Raw genomic sequence first — 21,716 nt, forward strand, 5'->3', positions numbered from 1 at the left:
GTGCCTGTATGCTTACAGCGCAGTATTGGGGTGGGAGTTACCCGATTTTCCAGGTGTTGTGTGTCTCAGTTCCCCTGGCTAGGAAAACGGATCCCCTTCCCCCTTGCGCTTCCAGGTGAGGCGATGCCTCGCCCTGCTTCAGCTCTCGCTGGTCAGGCTGCAGCAGCTGACCAGCACCGATTGTCCGGCACTCCCTAGTGAGATGACCCCAGTACCTCAGTTGAAAATGCAGAAATCACCGGTCTTCTGTGTCGCTCGCGCTGGGAGTTGGAGACTGGAGCTGTTCCTATTCGGCCATCTTGCTCCGCCCCCTTGTTTTGCATTTCTCTAATGATTAGGGATGTTGAGCTTTTCTTTATATATGCCTTTTGACTGCCTGTATGTCTTCTTTTGAAAAGTGTCTGTTCATATCCAAAGTGATTATTTTAAAAGCTGAAGGAATAAAAGACAACTCAATTTCAAATAATCAAAAATAGAATTGAAGCTAAGTTCAACAGAATTAATCACAGAAGCTATAATTGCCAATCTAATATTCTACAGTCAGCAAATATTTTCCCTGAAAAAAAAATGTAAAAGAAAATACTTGTACACTCTATATGTTGAGAGGGAAATGTACGTATAGCAGTAAATGCTCACATCAAAGTTAGAAAAATAAAAACAGAAACGTTATTATCAAAGAAATAGTACAGGAATTTCCTTAGGCAGAAGAAAAAAATTATCCCAGGGAGAAACTCAGAGATACAATAAATGAAGAGCAACCTAAAGAATAAGTGTATGGGAAATTGAAATAAATATTCACAGTCACAAACATTAGCAATAATGGATTGTGAGGCTTAAGCATATTTTTAATTAATATACACCCCTAAACAATACTGTAAGTCAGAAAGGAGGTAAAAAGACTTAAAGAATTTTAGGACTCTTATAGTCTCAGGGAAGAGAGAAAAACAGAAACTTGTAACAAACATTAAGTCAAGGACACATACTATGACAGCTATTAAAAAAAGTAAAATTATGTACAAATAATAAGCTAATAGAGGATGAAAGCATGTAATGAAAAATTAATCCAGGCAAAGAAAAGAGGGAAAATGCTGAACATCATCAAATATAGATGGAGGATGTGAAATTAAAACCACACATATCAGTATTTAGGTTAAATTTCAAGATGTTAAATTTCCAAATGTTAACACAATCACAATGTTTAAAATATTAAACTCAACTATATGCAGTTTCAAGAGACATCTCAAAGATATAAAGATACAGAACGTGAAGATAGAAGGGTTAAAAAATATCTTGAAGAAAACTAAACAAAAGGAAACAAAAGGAAGCTTGTATAGTTATAGTAAACAGGCAGACTGTTAGATAAAAAGCATTAATAGAGATAAAGAAGATCATGTTATACAAGAAGACCTAACCATTCTAAATATATATTCACCTAATGCAGAAACACCCAGATTTCGAAAGCAAGTTCTTAGAGACCTTCAAAGAGATTTAGACTCCCATGCAATAATAGTGGGAGAATTTAACATTCCATTGACAATATCAGACAAATAATCAAGACAGGAAATTAACAAATATAATCAGGTCCTGAACTCAACACTGGGTCAAATGGACCTGACAGACATCTACAGAACTCTCCACCCAGAAACAACAGAATATACAATTTTTCTCATCGCCATATGGTACATACTCTAAAATCAATCACATAATCAGAAATAAAACTCTCTTCAGCTAAATGGAAAAAACTGAAATCATATCCATCTATCTCTTAGACCACAACGTAATCAAATTAGAAATTAGGACTAAGAAATTCACTCAAAACTATACAATTACATGGAAACAAAATAATCTCCTCCTGAATTACTTTTGGGCAAATAATGAAATTAAGGCAAAATCAAGATGTTATTTGAAACTAATGATAACAAAGATACAACACATCAGAATCTCTGGGACACAGTTAAGGCAATGTTGAGAGGTAAATTTATAGCACTAAATGCCCACATCAAAGTTAGAGAATGTCAATTTAACAACCTAAGGTCACAATGAAAAGAAATAGAGAACCAAGAGCAAACCAGCCCTAAGGCTAGAAGAAGACAAGAAATAACCAAAATCAGAGGTGAACTGAAGGAGACGGAGACACGTAAAATCATTCAAAAGATCAATGAATCCAGGAGCTAGTTTTTTATTTTAATTAAGAGAATAGACCACTAGTTAGACTAATAAGAAAAAAAAGAAGATCCAAATGAACACAATCAGAAATGACAAGGGGGATAATACCACTGACCACATAGAAATACAAACACCAGAGAACATTATGAATACCTTTATGCACATAAAATAGAAAATCTAGAAGCAGTGGATAAATTCCTAGACACATACACCCTCTGACAACTGAAGAAGGAAGAAACTGAATCACGGAACAGACCAATGACAAGTTCTGAAATTGAGGCAGTAATAAATAGCCTACTAACCAAAAAAACTTCAGAACCAGATGACCTCACAACTGTGTTCTACCTGGTGTACAATGAAGACATGATACCATTCCTGCTGAAACTGTTCCAAAAATGTAAAGGAGAAGGGGCAGGGCCAAGATGGCCTACTAGAAACAGCGGTGATCAGAGGCTTCTATGGAAAAGAACCATAATTAGCATGTGAATCCTTCACCAGCAACCAAGGTGTCCAGGTTCTCTTATCAGAACTGACTAGGTGGTTGGCATGATCCATGGTGAGGAAGGAAAGGCAGTGTGGTACAGTGGCCCACCTGAAAGCCACACAGGGCAGGGGAGATCCCACCCCACAGCCCCCAGCCAAGGGAGGTGGTGCGGGAGCACGCTACCCAGCCAGGGAAACCGTGCTTTTTCCACAGAACTTTACAACCCACTCACAAACCCATGCCAGCAGGTCCTAGGATCCCGAACTCAGAGCCCTGCAGCCTCTCAGTTGGAACCTGCCTAAGCCTCTTGAGCTCCTGAGTGGGGAGGAGACTAGCACCATAGCTACAGCTGCCTGCTAAGCCCTTTGAGCTCCCTGGGGGAGGGGCAGCAGCCAGCACTTGGACTCATAAATGCCTAACATACTAAGCTCCCTGGGTGGGGGAAGGGCAGTGTCCATCTCTATAGCTCCAGGCCACGCATTTACCCTGCTGGAGACCGGAAGGCTGGATGACTTGGTCCCAAGAGGTGTCCCCCACAGTCCAAAACACTGGTTGTGGCAGACTGCGGCCAGACTGCCTCTACAGACCTGACCCTGACCCATCCTTCCTCACTGGGTGGGGTTTCCCTGCAGGAACTCCAACTCCAGCCATAGGCTTATGGACAGAACCTTGATCTCCAAGGGCCTGAGCCCCTAGAGGGAGGGGTGACCACAGACTCTGTGGACCAGCAGACTTACCCTTCCTCCTGGTAGTTTCCGACAAGTGGGTTTCACCCCCAGTGAAGCACATCCCCCTCCACCAAGAGATAGCCAAGTGCTTCATTAAACGGGTCCTGTTCCCCATACCACCCAGCTGGGTGAGACTCTCTGATAGGGGTTGTCAGACAGACTATACAGGAATGATCCTACTAGCATCAGGTTGGTGCCACTTGAGGTCAGAGATCCCAGGAGGAGGAGGCACCCATCTTTGCTGTTCTCCAACCTCCTTGAGTGACATCTCCAGGCATGGTAGTGAACCAGATGAATAGGGCCTGAAGTGAATCCTCAGAAAACCTTAGCAGTCCTACAGAACAGAGACCTGACCCTTGAAAGAGAAACAAACAAAGCAACAACAACATCAACAAAAAAGTCCACACAAAAAGCCCATCCAAAGCAGCAGCCTCAAAGATCAAAACTAGACAAACTCACGAAGCTGAGAAAGAACCAATGATTAAATGCTGAAAACCCAGAAGGTCAGACTGCCTCTCCTCCTCCAAATAATTGCAGTGCCTCTCCAGCAAGGATGCAGAACTGGAGGGAGAATGAGATGGATGAACTGATAGAAGTAAGTTTCAGAAGTTGGGTAATAAAAAACTCTGCTGAGGTAAAGGAACATGTTCTAACCCAATGCAAAGAAGCAAAGAACCTTAATAAAAGGTTAGCGGAGCTACTAACTAGAATACTCAGTTTAGAGAGGAACATAAATAATCTGATAGAGCTGAAAAACACAGCATGAGAACTTCATGAAGCATACACAAGTATCAACAGCTGAATTGATTAAGCAGAAGAAAGTATATCAGAGATTGAAGATCAACTTACTGAAATAAGACATGCGAACAAAAATAGAGAAAAAAGAATAAAAAGAAATGAATAAAGCCTTCATTAAATATGGGACTTCATAAAAAGAACAAATCTATGATTGATTAGAGTGCGTGGAGGAGATGGGGATAATGGAAAGACGGTAGAAAACACACTTCAGGATATTATCCAGGAGAACTTCCCCAACTTAGCAAGACAGGCCAACATGCAAATTCAGAAAACACAGAGAATACCACTAAAATACTCCACAAGAAGATCAACCCATAATCATCACATAATCAACACATAATCATCAGATTCTCCAATTTCAAAATGAAGGAAAAACTGTTAAAGGCAGCCAGAGAGAAAGGCCAGGTAACCTACAAAGGGAAACCCATCAGGCTAACAGCAGACCTCCCAGCAGAAACTCTACAAGCCAGAAGAGACTGGGGGCCAGAATTGAAAAATCTTAAAGAAAATAATTTTCAACCCAGAATTTCATATCCAGCCAAACTAAGTTTCATTCACAAGCAAAGGCAAAACAAATTCCTTTCCAGACAAACAAATGTTGAGGGATTTTTTTTAACCACCAGGTCTGCCTTGCAAGAGCTCCTGAATGAAGCACTAATATGGAAAGGAAAAACCAGTACCATCCACTGCAAAAAACACACCCAAATATAAAGACCAATGACACTCTGAAGAAACTGCATCAACTAGTGTGCAAAATAACCAGACAGCATCATGATGACAGGATCAAATTCAAACATAACAATACTAACCTTAAGTGTAAATGGGCTAAATATTCCAAATAAAAGACACAGACTGGCAAAGTGGAAAGAGTCAAGACGCATCAATGTGCCGTATTCAGGAGACCCATCTCATGTGCAAAGACATGCATGGGCTCAAAATAAAGGGATGGAGGAAAATTTACCAACCAAACAGAAACCAAAAGAAAGCAGGAGCTTCAATACTAGTCTCTGAAAAAATACACTTTAAACCAACAAAAGTAAAAAAAGACAAAGACAGGCATTATATAATGGTAAAGGGAACAATTCAACAGGAAGAGCTAATTATTCTAAACATATATGCACCCAATACAGGAGCACCCAGACTCATAAAACAAGTTCTTAGAAACATACATAGACACTTAGACACACAATAATAGTGAGAGACTTTAACACCCCACTATCAATACTAGACAGATCAGAGAAAAAGAAAATTAAAAAGGATATTCAGGAACTGAACTCAACTCTTGATCAAGTGGACTTAATAGATATCTACAGAACTCTCCACCCCAAATCAACAGTCTATACATTCTTCTCAGTGTCACATAGCACTTATTTTAAAATTGACCACATAACGGGAAGTAAAACACTTCTCAGCAAATGCAAAAGAAGTAAAATCATAACAAACAGTCTCTCACACCACAATGCAAACACATTAGAACTCAGGATTAAGAAACTCACTCCAAATCACACAATTACATGGAAATTGAACAACCTGCCCTTCAATGACTCCTGGGTAAATAATGAATTTAAGGCAGAATCAAGAATTTCTTTGAAACCAATGAGAACAAAGAGACAATGTATCAGAATCTCTGGGACAGCACTAAAGCAATGTTAAGTGGGAAATTTACACCACTAAATGACTACATTAGAAAGCTAAAAGATTACAAATATACACCATAACATCACCAAGTAAAAGATCTAGAGAGGCAAGAGCAAACTAATCCACAAGCACCAGAAATAGCTAAGATCAAAGCTAAACTGAAGGAGATAGAGACAAGAAAAACTCTTCAAAGAAATCAATGAATCCAGGAGCAGTTTTTTTGAAAAAATTAATAAAATCAATGGCTAGCTAGGCTAATAAAGAAGAAAAGAGAGAAGAATCAAATAGATACAACAAATAAAAGATGATAAAGGGGATATCATCACTGACCCCACAAAAATACAAGCTACCATCACAGAATACTATAAACACCTCTACACAAATAAACTAGAAAATCTAGAAGAAATGGATAAATTCCTAGACACATACACCCTCCCAAGACTAAACCAGGAAGAAACTGAATTCCTGAATAGACCAATAACAAGTTCTGAAACTGAAGCAGTAATTAATAGCCTACCAATCAAAAAGAGCACAGATTCAGATGGATTCACAGCCTAATTTTACCAGAAATACAAAGAGTAGCTGGTATCATTTCTTCTAAAACTATTCCAAACAACTGAAAAAGAGGGACTCATTTTATGAAGCCATCATCATCCTGATACCAAAACTGGGCAAAGACAACAAAAACAACAAAAAAGAAAACTCCAGGCCAATATCCCTGATGAACATCGATGCCAAAAACCCTCAATAAAGTACTGGCAGACTGAATCCAACAGCACAACAAAAACTTCTCCACCACGATCAAGTCAACTTCATCCCTGGGATGCAAGGCTGGTTCAACTTATGCAAATCAATAAACGTTGTCCATCACATAAACAGAACCAAAGACAAGAACCACACGATTGTCTCAATAGATGCAGAAAAGGCCTCTGACAAAATTCAACATTCTTCATGTTAAAAACTCTCAATAAACTAGGTATTGATGGAACATATCTCACAATAATGAGACCTATTTATGAAAAACCCACAGCCAATATCATATTGAATGGGCAAAAGCACTCCCTTTGAAAACCAGCACAACACAAGGATGCCCTCTCTCACCACTCTTATTCAACATATTATTGGAAGTTCTGCCCAGGGCAATCAATCAAGAGAAAGAAATAAAGGGTATTCAAGTAGGAAGAGAGGAATTCAAATTGTCTCTGTTTGCAGATGACATGATTTTATATTTAGAAAATCCCATCATCTCAGCTTAAAACACCTTACACTTATAAGCAACTTCAGCAAAGTCTCAGGACACAAAATTAATATGCAAAAATCACAAGCATTGCTTTACACCAACAACAGACATGCAGAGAGCCAAATCATGAATGAACTCCCATTCACAATCACTACAAAGAGAATAAAATATGTAGGAATACAGCTAACAAGGGATATGAAGGACCTCTTCAAGGAGAACTACAAACCACGGCTCAAGGAAACAAGAGAAGACACAAATGGAAAAACACTGCATCCTCATGAATAGGAAGAATCAATATTGTGAAAATAGTCATACTGCCCAAAGTAATTTATAGATTCAGTACTATTTCCATCACACTACCATTGACATTCTTCAAATAATTAGAAAAACTACTTTAAATTTCATTCAGAATCAAAGACCCTGTATAGCCAAGACAATCCTAAGCAAAAAGAACAAAGCTGGAGGTATCACACTACCTGACTTCAAACTATATTACAAGGCACCAGTAAAAAAAAAAAAAAAAAAAACAGCATGATACTGGCACCAAAACAGACATATAGACCAATGAAACAGAACAGAGACCTCAGAAATAACACCACACATCTACGACCATCTGATCTTCGACAAACCTGACAAAAGCAATGCGGAAAGAATCTCCTCTTCAATAAATGATGCTGGGAAAACTGGCTAGCCATATGCAGAAAACTGAAACTGGATCCCCTTCCTTACACCTTATAAAAAAATTAACTCAAGATGGAATAAAGACTTAAATGTAAAACCCAAAACTATAAAAACCCTAGAAGAAAACCCAGGCAATGCCATTCAGGACATGGGCATGGGCAAAGACTTCATGATGAAAATGCCCAAAGCAATTGCAACAAATGTCAAAACTGACAAATGAGATCTAATTANCATCTACAACCATCTGATCTTCGACAAACCTGACAAAAGCAATGCGGAAAGAATCTCCTCTTCAATAAATGATGCTGGGAAAACTGGCTAGCCATATGCAGAAAACTGAAACTGGATCCCCTTCCTTACACCTTATAAAAAAATTAACTCAAGATGGAATAAAGACTTAAATGTAAAACCCAAAACTATAAAACCCTAGAAGAAAACCCAGGCAATGCCATTCAGGACATGGGCATGGGCAAAGACTTCATGATGAAAATGCCCAAAGCAATTGCAACAAATGTCAAAACTGACAAATGAGATCTAATTACACTAAAGAGCTTCTGCACAACAATAGAAACTACCATCAGAGTGAACAGGCAGCATACAGAATGGGAGAAAATTTTTACAATCTACCCATCTGACAAAGGGCTAATATCCAGAATCTACAAGGAACTTAAACAAATTTACAAGAAAAAAACTAACAACCCCATCAAAAAGTGAGCAAAAGATATCAACAGACACTTCTCAAAAGAAGACATTTATGCAGCGAACAAACATATGAAAAAAAGCTCAATATCACTGATTATTAGAGAAATGCAAATCAAAACCAGAATGAGATACCATCTCATTCCAGTCAGAATGGTTATTGAAAAGTCAGTAAATAACAGATGCTGGCGAGGCTATAGAGAAATAGGAATGCTTTTACACTGTTGATGGGAATGTAAATTAGTTCAACCACTGTGGAAGACAGTATGGGATTCCTCAAGGATCTAGAAACAGAAATACCATTCGACCCAGCAATCTCATTACTGGGTATATGTCCAAAGGAATATAAATCATTCTACTATAAAGACACATACACATGTTTGTTTATTCCAACACTATTAACAGTAGCAAAGTCATGAAACCAACACAAATGCCCATCAATGATAGACTGGATAAAGAAAATGTGGTACACATACATCATGAAATACTACAAAGTCATAAAAAGGAGTGAGATCATGTCCTTTGCAGGGACATGGATGAAGCTGGAAGCCATCATCCTCAGCAAACTAACACAGGAACAGAAAACCAACCACCAGATGTTCTCATTCATAAGTGGGAGTTGAAAAATGAGAACACATGGACACAGGAAGGGGAGCGACACACCAGGGCCTGTTGGGGGTTGGGGAGCAAGGGGAGGGAAGTTGGAGGATGGGTCAATAAGTGCAGCAAACCACCATGGCACACATATACCTATGTAACAAACCTGCATGTTCTGCACATGTATCCCAGAACTTAAAGATTAAAAAAAAAAAAAAAAAAAAATTGGAAGTCCTCCCTAACTCATTCTGTGTGGCCAGAATCATCCTGATACTAAAGCCTGGCAAACACACACACATGCGCACATGCACGTATACACACACAAACACACACAACTGCAGGTCAATATCCTCAATGAACATCAATGCAAAAATCATCAACAAAATACTGGCAAACCAAACCCAGCAGCATATCAAAAACTTATCTACCACAATCAAATAGGCTTTGTCCCTGGGATGAAATGTTGGTTAAACATACACAAAACAATAAATGTGGTTTATCACATAAACAGAACTAAAGACAAAAAGCACATAATTATCTTAATAGTTGCAGAAAAGACTTTACATTAAATTGAATGCTTCTTCATGTTAAAAACTCTTTAAAACTCATGATAAACTAGGTATTGAAGAAACGTGCCTCAAAATAATAAGAGCCATATATGGCAAACCCACAGCCGATATCATACTGAATGGGCAAAACCTGGAAGCATTCCCCTTGAAAACTGGCACAAGACAAGAAAGGACTATCTCACTCCTACTATTCACATAGTATTAGAACCTAGAGAGGGCCATCAGACAAGAGAAAAAAATAATGGGCATCCAAGCAGGAAGAGAGGAAGTCAAACTATTCCTGTTTGTAGTTGACATGATCCTATATCTAGAAAATCCCATAGTCTTGGCTCAAAAGATTCTTAAGCTAATAAACAACTTCTCCAAAGTCTCAGGATATAAAATCAATGCAAAAATCACTAGCACTCCTACACCCCCAAAACAGTAAAGCTAAGAGCCAAATCAGAAATGCAATCCCATTTGCAATTGCCAGCAACAAAACAAGAAGAACAACAGCAACAACAACAACAAACACAAAAACCTTATGAACACGTCCAAGTAGGGAGATGAAAGATCTCCACAAGGAGAGCTACGAAACACTGCTAAAAGAAATTAGAGATGATCCAAACAAATGGAAAAACATTCCATGCTCATGGATAGGAAGAATCAATATTGTAAAAATGGCTATACTGCCCAAAACTATTTATAGATTTAATGATATGCCTATTAAACTACCAATGACATTTTTAAAGGACTAGACAAAACTATTTTAAAATTCATATGGAACCAAAAAAGAGCCCAAGGTAACCAAGACAATCCTAAGCAAAAAGAACAAAGCTGAAGGCATCATGCTACCCAACTTAAAACTATAATACAGGGATATAGTAACCAAAAAAGCATGGTACTGGTACAAGAACAGACACATAGACTAATGGAACAGAATAGAAAACCCAGACATAAGACCACACACCTAAAACCATAAGATATCTGACAAATGAGACAAAAACAAGCAATGTGGAAAGGATAACCTATTTAATAAATGGTGCTTGGAAAACTGGCTAGCCATATGCAGAAAACTGAAACTGGACCCCTTCTTTAGACCTTATACAAAATTTACTCAAGAGGGATTAAAGACTTCACAGAACTAGGAAAAACTCTTTTAAAATTCTGATGGAAACAAAAAAGAGCCCAAATATCCAAGGCAATCCTAAGCAGAAAGAACAAAGCTAGAGGCAGCATGCTACTCAACAACAAACTATACTAGAGGGCTACAGTAATCAAAACAGCATGGTACTACTACCAGAACAGACACATAAACCAATGTAATGGAATTGATAACCCAGGAAAAGACCACAAATTGGCAACTACCTGATTTTTGGCAAACCTTACAAAAAGAAGCAGTGAAAAAAAGGTTCCCCATTCAATACATGGTGCTGGGATAACTGGCTAGCCATACACAGAAGATTGAAGCACTAGACCCCTTCCTTACACAACATACAAAAATTAAGTCAAGATAGATTAAAGGCTTAAATACAAAACCCAAAACTATAAAAACCCTGGAAAACAACCTAGGCAATACCATTAGGGACATAGGCATGAGCAAATATTTCATGATAAAGATGCCAAGAGCAATTGTAACAATCAAAAACTGACAAATGGGATCTAATTAAACTAAAGAGCTTCTGTAAAACTATGAACTATGAACAGAGTGAACAACCTACAGAATGAGAGAAAAATATTTCAAATTATGCATCTGACAAAGCCCTAATATCCAGCATCTCTAAGTAGCTTAAACAAATATACAAGAAAAAAAAAAAAACATTAAAAATTAGGCAGAAGACATGAAGGGCCACTTTTCAAAAAATGACACACATACAGGCAACAATCATATAAAAGCAAGCTTAGCATCACTGATCTTTAGCAAAATGCAAATCAAAATGACAGTGAGATACCACCAGTCAGAATGACTACTATTAAGTCTAAAAATAACAGATCCTGGTGAGGCTGTGGAGAAAAAGAAATGCTTATACACTGTTGGTGGGAGCGTAAATTAGTTCAGCCATTATTTAAGATAGGGTGGTGATTACCCAAAGACTTAAAAAAAGAAATACCATTCAACCCACAATCTTATTACTGGGTATACACCTAAAGGAATATAAATTGTTCTACCATAAAGACACATGCACACGTATGTTCACTGCAGCACTATTCACAATAGCAATGACTTGGAATCAACCTAAATGCCCATCAATGATAGACTGGATAAAGAAAATGTGGTACATATACATCATGGAATACTATGCAGCTATAAAAAAGAAAGAGATCATATCCATTGCAGGAAGATGGATGGAGCTGGAGTCCACTATCCTTAGCAAACCAACACGAGAACAGAAAATGAAATACTACATGTTCTCAGTTACAAATGGGAGCTAAATGATGAGAACACATGAACACAGAGGTGAACAACACATGCTGGGGCCAATTTGAGGGTTGGTGGTGGGTAGGAAGAGGGAGATGATCAGGAAAAATAACAAATGGGTACTACGATTAATACCTGGGTGACAAAATAATCTGTAAAACAAATCCCCATGATTCAAGTTTAACTACATAACAAACCCACTGTATTAGTCTGTCTTCACACTCTTATAGAGATACTACACAAGACTGGATAATTTATAAAGGAAAAATGTTTAATTGGGGAGGCCTCAGAAAACTTACAATCATGGCAGAAGGGAAAGCAGGTACTTTCTTCACAAGGCAGCAAGAGAGAGAAGTGCCAGCAGGAGAAATGCCAGACACTTATAAAACCATCAGCTCTTGTGAGAACTCACTCACTATCATGAGAACATTAGGGAGTAAATTGCCCCCATGATCCAATCACCTCCCTCCATCAACACGTGGGGGGATTACAGATCCCTCCCTTACACATGTGGATTAAAATTCAAGATGAGATTTGGGTGGGCTCACAGAGCCAAACCATATCATTCTGCACCCGGTCTCTCCCGAATCTCACGTCTTTTACACATTTCAAAACCAATCATGCCTTCTCAACAGTCCTCCAAAGTCTTAACTCATTCGAACATTAACTAAAAAGTCCAAGGCAAAGTCTCATCCAAGACAAGGGAAGTTTTCAAAACCAATCATTCCTTCCCAACAATTCCTCAAGTCTTAACTCATTCCAGCATTAACTCAAAAGTCCAAGTTTAAAGTCTCAGCTGAGACAAGGCAGCCCCTTCCACCTATGACCCTTTAAATCAAAAGCAAGTTAGTTCCTTCCAAGATACAATGGGAGTACAGGCATCGGATAAACGTTCACATTGCAAAAGGGAGAAAGTGGCCTAAAACAGGCCATGCAAGTCTGAAACCCAGTGGAAAAGTCATTAAATATTAAAGCTCCAAAATGCCCTCCTTTGCCTCGAAGTCTCACATCCAGGACATGCTGATGTAAAGGGGTGGGCTCCCACGGCCTTGGGCAACTCTTTCAAGGGCTGGCATTGAGTGCTTGCAGCTTTTCCAGGTGCACAATGCAAGCTGTTCACGGATCTACCATTCTGGGGTCTGGAGGACGGTGGCCCTCTTCTCACAACTCCACTAGGCAGTACCCCAGGGGTATTCTGTGTTGGGGTTCCAACCCCACATTTCCCTTCTGCACTGCCCTACCAGAGGTGTTCCATGGGGGCTCCATTCCTGCAGCAAACTTCTGCCTGGACATCCAAGTGTTTCCATACATCCTCTTAAATGTAGGTGGAGGTTCCCAGACCTCAATGTTTCACTTCTGTGCAACCACAGGCTCAACACCACATGGAAACCACCAAAGCTTGGGACTTGCACCCTCTGAAGCAATGGTCTGAGCTGAGCTGTACCTTGGCCCCTTTTAGCCACAGCTGGAGTTGAAGCTGCTGGGACACAAGGCACCACGTTCTAAGGCTACACAGAGCAGGGGGCTGGGCCCTAGGCACAGTCCACAAAACCATTTTTCCTTCCTAGGTCTCCAGACCTCTGATAGGAAGGGTTACTACCAAGATCTGACATTCCTTGGAGACATTTTCCACCTTTGACTTGGCTGTTAACATTCAGGTCATTACTTATGCAAATTTCTGCAGCAGTTTTCAATTTCTCCCTAGAAAATGAGTTTTCTTTTCTATCACATCGTCAGGCTGCAATTTTTCCACAATGTTTTGCTCTACGTCTCTTTTGAACATAAGCTCCAATTTCAGATCATCTCTCTGAAGTTCAAAGTTCCACAGATCTCTAGGGCAAAGGCAAAATCCTTCCAGTCTCTTTGCTAAAGCGTAGCAACAGTGACTTTTACTCCAGTTCCCAAGAAGTTCCTCATCTCCATCTGAGACCTCCTCAGCCTAGACTGCATTGTTTATACCACTATCAGAATTTTGGTCAAAACCATTCAACGTCTTTACCAGAGATTCTAACACACTTCTCTCAGTAGTTTCTAAGATCAAGCAGATCAAAAAATAATAATTCAACAATGTTTTAAAAGATTTAACCAACAAAATGAATAAGCTAGACACAAATGAGTATATTAATCACTGAAAAATATGTATTATTTGTAAGTACAAACAGAACACTTACAAAAATTGACCTTATGCTGTCTACAAAGAGGATCTCTAAAACTGGTAAGTGATACAAATCAGACAGACTCTGCTCTGACCACAGTGGAATAAAGCTAGAAATAGCTCTTTAAAATGTAACTGAAAAAAATATCTAAATCTTTGGAGGTTAACCAGAACACTGTTAAGCAAACCAGGAATCAAAAAAGAAATGATGATAGAAACCACACATATGTGAAATGAATTAAGATTAGAAAAAGAGCAAAATTTGTAGGATGCAGCTAAAGTTTCTTAGAAATGGAATCATAACTTATTTATTGCCTTACATTGTTTTCATATATTAATAGCTATTATTCAAAAAGAAAAAAGTTCATAAAATGAACACTACCAGCAGCTATCCTATTAAGTTAGACAAAGGAATGCAAATCATACTTAAGGATTAAGGATAAAGAAGGCAAGAATATAGATAGGAATAGAGAGAAACAGGAACCAAAATTACAATGAAGAGAATCAGTTAAAGATTTTTTAAAAACTAATCAAATTGATAAACACATGGTGAAAATGATTTAAGGAATATGAGCAAAAGAAAAGATAAGTAATATCCAGAATGATAAGGGAGGTTCTAAGTCAAATATTACAGACATCAAAAAGATAATAAAGATAATATTATGAGGATTTTCCTGTGAAAAATACACATCAGTGTTCAGTTGAAATAAAAAATTACTTGAAAAAATCCTTTATCAAAACTGATATAAGATGTAAAAACACTAAGTGCCCTGTAACTATTAGAAAATTAGATTTAAAGTTAACAGCATATCAATGAAAAAAAATCCAGATCAAGATGGCTTTATCAATTAGTTCACCAAATATTCAAGAAAAAAATTATCACCAGGTTTTGATTTTTCTGCACACTAGAATAAAAGGAAAAAATCCAGGTTCATTTTATGAGATTTGCATAACTTTGATACCAAAACCTGTCAAGCACATTAAAGGGAAAGAAAATCATAGGATGATATAATAATCATAGGTGGAAAACATTTTAATGTTGAATTCAGCTATATGTAAAAAAGATAATGTATTATGAAGAGTCTGGGCTTATTCTAGGAAAAAGAATGGTTCAAGGTTTGAAAACAGTCACTGAAATTCACACCTCATTAACAGAATAAAGGAGGAAAACCATGATCATCTCAACTGATACAGACAAAGCATTTAATAAAATTCAATATTCATTCACATTAATTTTTAAAATAACTAATAGAAAGCTGGGAACAAAGGTAGATTTCTTGATTTGTCAAAGGAGAAAGCATGCACACACAGAAACCTACAGCAAAATTATACTTGATAGAAAATGTTAAAATTTTTCCTTGAAACATCAGGAATGCTATAGAAATGCCCACTAATGCTACTTGTATTAAATACTACACTGGAGGTTATGCTCAGTGTAATAAGGGGGAAAAAAAGGAAAAAAAAAAAGATAAAAGAATCAGAGTGGAGGAAACAATACTGTTATTTGTAAATGACATAATTACATATATAAAATATGTTAATGCAGGCAAATGATTAATAAGTGTATTGAACATTTCTCGTTTCAAGGTCAATATATCAAAAATTAGGACAGGTGCAGTGGCTCAAGTCTACATTCCCAGCACTTTGAAAGGCCGAGGTGGGAGGATCATTTGAGCCTCAGAATTTGAGACCAGCCTGGACAACATAGCAATATCCCATCTCTAAAAAAAGAATTAATTGTTTTTCTATACCAGCAGTCATTACAAAATGAAATTTAAAAATAGATATAAATTACAGTTGTACCAAAATATCAAATACCTAAGATTAATCTATAAAACATATATAAGATCTCTAACCAAAAAATAAAACAACATTATTGAGAGTAATTTTAAAGGACTTCCACAAATGGAGAGCTAGTCATGTTCATCAATTAGATAAATCATTATTGTGAAGATTATGTCAGTCAATTATCCTGAAAATGATCTATAGATTGAATGCAATCTCAATTAGAATTTAAACAGACATTTTGGGAGAAAAATAACAAACTAATCTAAAGTTTACATGAAAATTCCAAAAGCCAAGAATATTCAAGATGTTCCTGAAGAATGATAAGAAATTATTTGTTCTATCAGTTTTCAATTTTTTAAAATAATAAAACAATGGAGTACATAGATTATATTAAAGAATATTCTCATAATCTGAATTACAAAAACAATCAGAAACAGAATAAAGTACAACCCATAAAAGGAAAGTTGGCTAAATTAAACTATACTAGAAAAATTCTACTCATTAAAACATACCATTGAAATGAAATGAAAAGACAAGAGAGGGTGGAGAATGAACATTTTTTGTAACTATAAACAACAAAGAATGTTTTGAATTTGTAGATTTCTTACTAATGAAAAACAAAGACTAACATTGCAATACAAAAAATAAAGAAGACCTACACATAGACACTCCACAAAAGAGAATATTCAAATGAACAATATATATTTGGAAAGCTCCTAAACCTTATGATTCAACATGGAACTAGAATTCAAAATGCAATAATATTACCACTACACACCAACAATAGTGGCAATAGTAAAAATTATTGACAACACCCAGTTTTGGAATATGTACATCAATAGAACATTTATTCTTGGGAATATAAACTGGTACAACCACCTCAGAAAAGACACTATTATCTATGTAAGTTAAACATGATTGTTGCTTCAGGACCAAGTAATTTCTTTCCTAAGCATATGCGCAACAGAAATACATGCACATATGTACCAAAAAAAATTTGCAAGAATATGCATACCAAAATTATTTATTCTAGTTTTAAGTTAGAAACAATCCAAATATCAACAGTACAATGAATAAATTGTGCTATACCCATGCAATGAAATACTATTTAAAAAAACCCATAGCTACATGCAATGACATTGATGAAGCTCTAAAATTTGATGGTGAGCAAAAGATGGCAACCAAAACCTAGTATGCAGTATATTACTGTTTTACATAAACTTTAAAAATAACCTATGGAAGTCATGATACTGCTTACCAGGAGGAGCTGTGTTTTAATGAGAAGGGGCATGAGGAGGGCTTCTGGGGTCAATATTCTATTCTTTATAACATCAACTGTGAAGACAGAAAAGGTTTCTCAGGGCCTGCTACATACTGAACACTGGTGTATGAATGGCCGTTAGAACTGTTCACTGTATAACTCATAATTTAAAGGCAAAAGAATAGGGATACACAGCAAGGTATTTAGGTTGAAAGTCCCAGGTTTGGTTGCTTTCCTATGCTGATATGATTCATTTGTGTCACCCTTTCATCAAATTTGTAACCAAAATGCCACCATGAGTGGTGATTTGGGTCATCAGAAGCTGCAGCCGAGTACTTGAAGTCTCTGTGATGATGCTGCAGTTAGTCCTTGATCTGCATCTTTTTTAAAAGCTAAATACATTTGGTGCTGCCTAAGCCTAATTGCGTTTTGAGAGTTTGATCAGGGATTCAAACCTACACGCCCCCTCCAGAAGCCTTGTAGAATGGGAAGTTGCATGCTTATGTCTCCTTTGTGGTAATTAACTGATTTGTGTACTTTTCTATGTGTGTTTTCACTTCAATTTAAAAGTGTATGAAAATTAAGTAGTCTGCAGGTCCCAGGCTGAACCTTCCCATTTCCATCTAGTGCTGTCTGATTACCACAAGAAAATCGGGGGTAGAGGAGTAAGAGTTTATGATGCAAGGTACATAGATACACACCCACTCAATATATACAGACATACATATCTACGTATTGCCACTGCTTAGAACAGTAGTTAGTCCCAAGAGATTAACCTCAAAATGTGTAACTACAGATTTCTCCAGTTTCTGCCTTTTTCTTTTCAGAGTTTTATATCTCCTTTGTCTATAACCATACTACAAGTTAGTCACTTTTTCAGATTTTCATTATGGAACTTTTGTCACTTGATGGACACTGTTTTATTGCAATGGAGCATTTTCCCAATTCACAGGAGTTAGAAATTAAAAAAGAAAAGATAATGGAGGCCAAGTTAAGTAGGAGATGCAAGACAGTTGGCAAGTCCCCTCACTAAGTTAAATTAAGGCAGACCAGACTTAAGACATAAGAAAGTCCAAGCCATGCCCCTACAGAATTTTAAATTTCTACCTGAAGCAGACATGGTTGCCATAACAAGTTATAACACTGATTATAAAATCTACAAATGTCAATAGTCTAGACAATGATGACAGTTTTATCCATTTCTTGTCTTGCCTAAGCAAGTGCAAGTCACCTAAGGTCAGCTTTGTTCCTAGCAAGCATTGAGTAAATTGCAACAAAATAAGTAAACTGAATGAAAATGGGCTGTTTATTTATTTTTAACTTATTTAATTCTGGAACATCAAGAATTCTGCCAGGATGAACAGATGCTTAAGATAACACTTGTAAACTGGGACTGTCCTGTCTAAGCCGGAATGTATGGTCACTCTATACCCGATCCATGTAATTTTTAATAGTATCTCTTTTCCTTCCAAAATGTTCCAGATTGAACAGAAGTTTAGCTGGTTATTCTATTCAAAGAAATGCTTTCCCATCAGTTAGCTATAACTATAATAATATCACACGTAACAAGCAACCATAATTTGTCAGTGGCATACAGTGATTATTTGTTTAGCTCACAAGCATGTATATTGATTTGTAGGTAGCTAATTTAAGCTGGAGTGACTCAACTGCATCTCATTCTCATCCTCCTTCTTAGACTCAGTGGTCTAAAATGGGCTGTTTCTTCTTATGGTGATGGTAGAGAGCAAGACCAAATGCACAACACTTTCCAAGCTTTTGATCACGTCTCAACCACTAATGTTCTGTTGACTAAAGCAAACCACATGGGACTTTCAAATTAAGACACAGAAAAGTATACCACACCTCTTTTGTGGAAGGAATTGCAGTCATAAGGAAAAGAAACTACACCCAGGGAAGATGCAATCTACCACTGCACTTCTTAATTGCAAACAATTACCACCGTGTCTGAGAAGTCTATCAATGAGACTACCCTCACTGCAAGCTGGTAAGATGATTTCACTTGTCACTTCATACTCCAGTGTCTTTCATAGATCCACGTGAGAGGAAGTTTATCACAAGCTGAGGCTGTCTGGCTCTTAAAAAGCAGTTAAGCCCAATAGATAACAAGTGGAATCCCAACAGATAATGGTGGGAGGTTGTGTGATGTTTTCTGCTGAGAATCCTGTCTCAAATGCTGTCCACTGACTACTCACGAGTTGAGTGGACCTGAGAAGTCTTTGAACTAAGTGCAGGACAATTTTTCTTCTGATGTCTGTTACAGGACATTCACTCTCCACCCTGCCCCTCAGTGGACAGAAACAACAGAAACAAAGGCAGAAGCCACAGAGCACAGCCTGGGGTACACAAAGAAACACTCTGTCTTATAAACTCAACTAAATGGAACTGGACAGTTAGCAAATTTCTCCAAAGCTTTATGAATCATGCTCCTTTGATAACTGAGCAAAACCCAATGTTCACCTAACTGACACATACCAGAGATCAGCAACAAACCATCAGGACCCTGTACTCTTCATTCCTGATGTAAGGAGCTGGATTTACATGGTCTTCCTATGCTCACAGGCTGTGCGATTCTTCCTTGGCCTTTCAAGGTAGAAACTGCCTGGCAGAGAGGAGCCTCTCTAGAAATGACTATCATCTTTTGCTCTTCTTATTTCTTATCCATGGGAAAGGTGAAAGGATGTATGTTTACATCTAAGAAGGTATCACTTTTCAAGGCTCCAGTACATTAGACAAGTACATACTGGGCCTCATAGCTGATCATTGTACTTTAATAGGCAGAAATAACTAACCAGAAATTGCCAGGTCAAATCAGATGGGATAATTGGAGCAAACAGATGAGTAATCAAGTTAGGTTCTACCATCGGGTTGAGTGAGACATGAGTCCACCGGGTTGTGTGTATGTTTTCTCATCTGCATTAGATTATATTAGAGTCTTCATGCCTCCTTTCAATAATTTCTGTATTTATGAAGTCAATAATAATAAACTCACCATGCACTGCCAAATATGAATGCCCTAGTTTCACTGGGAAATAAATATTCAGTTTCCATACAATCCTGGACAAGGAGAACGGTACTAATATTTCTTAGAATATTTTCTTCCTTCTTACCATCTTCCTATCAAGGTCCTAAAGCCTGCTTACAACTCCCTGATTATGAACTTGTTTTCTGTCACTAAGGTGAAAATAGTAGCTCATCTTACATAAGTCCTTTTTGGAGCATGGAGAATGTAAAAGAATGAATAAATGAGCAACATTATCTCAGTGCTATGGCAGAAACAAGAATATTGCACCAGACATCCTCCATCCTCTACTTTAACATTAATATATTCAAACATTTATGGAGCTAGGCATTCAAGTACAAGTTTCAGAGAATGCAAAGATGAATACAGAAAAATAAATACTTGTTTCAAACAGTTCTGAATCTAATAGGCAGATACAGTCACACAAAAGACCATTCAGCTATAGTAGTGTCATACATGTTATAGTAAAGATTCATTCAAAGGTCACAAAGACCCAAAGAATGGGAGACCTAACTGTAAATAATTTTTTGAACAATAATTAACACTCCTATATTGGGTAATGCTTTACAAAATCATTGATGTTAATTATTTGATTTTCTAAAGTCTTGTGATGAAGATATGCATTGTTTCATTACCATCCTCCTTTTGTAGAAAAACAAAGGCTGAGAGATATTTAATACCCCACTTTCAGATGTTATTGGTATTATACAGATGATATACTATAAAAAATCCATAGAGACCTTCTTAACTTTTAACCCAGCAATTCCACTCGTAGGAATTCAGCCTACCTGGCCTCCTGAGTATATAGTATAATATCCTGGGTCAAGTGTATCAAATATTGGAGTGAAATTTCTAATGATCAGACTGATGAATATAAGCATGGAAATATCCTTGATTGCTTAAAAACTACAATCAGTTATCTCAATTCTGTTAACATATTAAACTCCCTGTAGACCAAAAAAAAAAGTAGATTATGTGTAATACAAATATTTTCCAACAAAGATAAACATAGGAATGGCTCCTTGTCATTAAGAAATGATTGCCAGGTGCAGTGGCTCACGCCTGTAATCCCAGCACTTTGGGAGGCCAAGGTGGGTGGACCATGAGGTCAGGAGATCGAGCCCATGGTGAAACTCCGTCTCTACTAAAAATACAAAAAATTAGCCGGGCCCGGTGTCAGGTGCCTGTAGTCCCAGCCACTCAGGAGGCTGAGGCAGGAGAATGGTGTGAACCTGGGAGGCGGAGCTTGCAGTGAGCCGAGATCGTGCCACTGTGCTCCAGCCTGGGCAACAAAAAAAAAAAAAAAAAAAAAAAAAAAAAAAAAAGAAAGAAAAGAAAGGATTGTGCTACTAAAAATAATGAACATAAAATGACCTTATAAAAATGTACATTCCCAAGGGGCGGAGCAAGATGGCTGAATAGGAACAGCTCCAGTCTCCAACTCCCAGAACGAGCGACACAGAAGACCGGTGAT

The sequence above is a fragment of the Rhinopithecus bieti genome, unplaced genomic scaffold (genome assembly GCF_001698545.2).
Source record: "Rhinopithecus bieti isolate Rb0 unplaced genomic scaffold, ASM169854v2 scaffold_25764, whole genome shotgun sequence".
NCBI classification, from domain to species: domain Eukaryota; kingdom Metazoa; phylum Chordata; class Mammalia; order Primates; family Cercopithecidae; genus Rhinopithecus; species Rhinopithecus bieti.